Below are 3,468 nucleotides of genomic sequence, written 5' to 3'. Positions count from 1 at the left end.
GGGTTAGGGTTAGGGTTAGGGTTAGGGTTAGGGTTAGGGTTAGGGTTAGGGTTAGGGTTAGGGTTAGGGTTAGGGTTAGGGTTAGGGTTAGGGTTAGGGTTAGGGTTAGGGTTAGGGTTAGGGTTAGGGTTAGGGTTAGGGTTAGGGTTAGGGTTAGGGTTAGGGTTAGGGTTAGGGTTAGGGTTAGGGTTAGGGTTAGGGTTAGGGTTAGGGTTAGGGTTAGGGTTAGGGTTAGGGTTAGGGTTAGGGTTAGGGTTAGGGTTAGGGTTAGGGTTAGGGTTAGGGTTAGGGTTAGGGTTAGGGTTAGGGTTAGGGTTAGGGTTAGGGTTAGGGTTAGGGTTAGGGTTAGGGTTAGGGTTAGGGTTAGGGTTAGGGTTAGGGTTAGGGTTAGGGTTAGGGTTAGGGTTAGGGTTAGGGTTAGGGTTAGGGTTAGGGTTAGGGTTAGGGTTAGGGTTAGGGTTAGGGTTAGGGTTAGGGTTAGGGTTAGGGTTAGGGTTAGGGTTAGGGTTAGGGTTAGGGTTAGGGTTAGGGTTAGGGTTAGGGTTAGGGTTAGGGTTAGGGTTAGGGTTAGGGTTAGGGTTAGGGTTAGGGTTAGGGTTAGGGTTAGGGTTAGGGTTAGGGTTAGGGTTAGGGTTAGGGTTAGGGTTAGGGTTAGGGTTAGGGTTAGGGTTAGGGTTAGGGTTAGGGTTAGGGTTAGGGTTAGGGTTAGGGTTAGGGTTAGGGTTAGGGTTAGGGTTAGGGTTAGGGTTAGGGTTAGGGTTAGGGTTAGGGTTAGGGTTAGGGTTAGGGTTAGGGTTAGGGTTAGGGTTAGGGTTAGGGTTAGGGTTAGGGTTAGGGTTAGGGTTAGGGTTAGGGTTAGGGTTAGGGTTAGGGTTAGGGTTAGGGTTAGGGTTAGGGTTAGGGTTAGGGTTAGGGTTAGGGTTAGGGTTAGGGTTAGGGTTAGGGTTAGGGTTAGGGTTAGGGTTAGGGTTAGGGTTAGGGTTAGGGTTAGGGTTAGGGTTAGGGTTAGGGTTAGGGTTAGGGTTAGGGTTAGGGTTAGGGTTAGGGTTAGGGTTAGGGTTAGGGTTAGGGTTAGGGTTAGGGTTAGGGTTAGGGTTAGGGTTAGGGTTAGGGTTAGGGTTAGGGTTAGGGTTAGGGTTAGGGTTAGGGTTAGGGTTAGGGTTAGGGTTAGGGTTAGGGTTAGGGTTAGGGTTAGGGTTAGGGTTAGGGTTAGGGTTAGGGTTAGGGTTAGGGTTAGGGTTAGGGTTAGGGTTAGGGTTAGGGTTAGGGTTAGGGTTAGGGTTAGGGTTAGGGTTAGGGTTAGGGTTAGGGTTAGGGTTAGGGTTAGGGTTAGGGTTAGGGTTAGGGTTAGGGTTAGGGTTAGGGTTAGGGTTAGGGTTAGGGTTAGGGTTAGGGTTAGGGTTAGGGTTAGGGTTAGGGTTAGGGTTAGGGTTAGGGTTAGGGTTAGGGTTAGGGTTAGGGTTAGGGTTAGGGTTAGGGTTAGGGTTAGGGTTAGGGTTAGGGTTAGGGTTAGGGTTAGGGTTAGGGTTAGGGTTAGGGTTAGGGTTAGGGTTAGGGTTAGGGTTAGGGTTAGGGTTAGGGTTAGGGTTAGGGTTAGGGTTAGGGTTAGGGTTAGGGTTAGGGTTAGGGTTAGGGTTAGGGTTAGGGTTAGGGTTAGGGTTAGGGTTAGGGTTAGGGTTAGGGTTAGGGTTAGGGTTAGGGTTAGGGTTAGGGTTAGGGTTAGGGTTAGGGTTAGGGTTAGGGTTAGGGTTAGGGTTAGGGTTAGGGTTAGGGTTAGGGTTAGGGTTAGGGTTAGGGTTAGGGTTAGGGTTAGGGTTAGGGTTAGGGTTAGGGTTAGGGTTAGGGTTAGGGTTAGGGTTAGGGTTAGGGTTAGGGTTAGGGTTAGGGTTAGGGTTAGGGTTAGGGTTAGGGTTAGGGTTAGGGTTAGGGTTAGGGTTAGGGTTAGGGTTAGGGTTAGGGTTAGGGTTAGGGTTAGGGTTAGGGTTAGGGTTAGGGTTAGGGTTAGGGTTAGGGTTAGGGTTAGGGTTAGGGTTAGGGTTAGGGTTAGGGTTAGGGTTAGGGTTAGGGTTAGGGTTAGGGTTAGGGTTAGGGTTAGGGTTAGGGTTAGGGTTAGGGTTAGGGTTAGGGTTAGGGTTAGGGTTAGGGTTAGGGTTAGGGTTAGGGTTAGGGTTAGGGTTAGGGTTAGGGTTAGGGTTAGGGTTAGGGTTAGGTTAGGGTTAGGGTTAGGGTTAGGGGTTAGGGTTAGGGTTAGGGTTAGGGTTAGGGTTAGGGTTAGGGTTAGGGTTAGGGTTAGGGTTAGGGTTAGGGTTAGGGTTAGGGTTAGGGTTAGGGTTAGGGTTAGGGTTAGGGTTAGGGTTAGGGTTAGGGTTAGGGTTAGGGTTAGGGTTAGGGTTAGGGTTAGGGTTAGGGTTAGGGTTAGGGTTAGGGTTAGGGTTAGGGTTAGGGTTAGGGTTAGGGTTAGGGTTAGGGTTAGGGTTAGGGTTAGGGTTAGGGTTAGGGTTAGGGTTAGGGTTAGGGTTAGGGTTAGGGTTAGGGTTAGGGTTAGGGTTAGGGTTAGGGTTAGGGTTAGGGTTAGGGTTAGGGTTAGGGTTAGGGTTAGGGTTAGGGTTAGGGTTAGGGTTAGGGTTAGGGTTAGGGTTAGGGTTAGGGTTAGGGTTAGGGTTAGGGTTAGGGTTAGGGTTAGGGTTAGGGTTAGGGTTAGGGTTAGGGTTAGGGTTAGGGTTAGGGTTAGGTTAGGGTTAGGGTTAGGGTTAGGGTTAGGGTTAGGGTTAGGGTTAGGGTTAGGGTTAGGGTTAGGGTTAGGGTTAGGGTTAGGGTTAGGGTTAGGGTTAGGGTTAGGGTTAGGGTTAGGGTTAGGGTTAGGGTTAGGGTTAGGGTTAGGGTTAGGGTTAGGGTTAGGGTTAGGGTTAGGGTTAGGGTTAGGGTTAGGGTTAGGGTTAGGGTTAGGGTTAGGGTTAGGGTTAGGGTTAGGGTTAGGGTTAGGGTTAGGGTTAGGGTTAGGGTTAGGGTTAGGGTTAGGGTTAGGGTTAGGGTTAGGGTTAGGGTTAGGGTTAGGGTTAGGGTTAGGGTTAGGGTTAGGGTTAGGGTTAGGGTTAGGGTTAGGGTTAGGGTTAGGGTTAGGGTTAGGGTTAGGGTAGGTTAGGGTTAGGGTTAGGGTTAGGGTTAGGGTTAGGGTTAGGGTTAGGGTTAGGGTTAGGGTTAGGGTTAGGGTTAGGTTAGGGTTAGGGTTAGGGTTAGGGTTAGGGTTAGGGTTAGGGTTAGGGTTAGGGTTAGGGTTAGGGTTAGGGTTAGGGTTAGGGTTAGGGTTAGGGTTAGGGTTAGGGTTAGGGTTAGGGTTAGGGTTAGGGGTTAGGGTTAGGGTTAGGGTTAGGGTTAGGGTTAGGGTTAGGGTTAGGTAGGGTTAGGGTTAGGTTAGGGTTAGGGTTAGGGTTAGGGTTAGGGTTAGGGGTTAGGGTTAGGGTTAGGGTT

Source organism: Pangasianodon hypophthalmus, chromosome 4 (genome assembly GCF_027358585.1).
Source record: "Pangasianodon hypophthalmus isolate fPanHyp1 chromosome 4, fPanHyp1.pri, whole genome shotgun sequence".
Taxonomy (NCBI): domain Eukaryota; kingdom Metazoa; phylum Chordata; class Actinopteri; order Siluriformes; family Pangasiidae; genus Pangasianodon; species Pangasianodon hypophthalmus.
The sequence above is the reverse complement of the archived record's forward strand: the minus strand, read 5'-3'. Positions refer to the sequence as shown.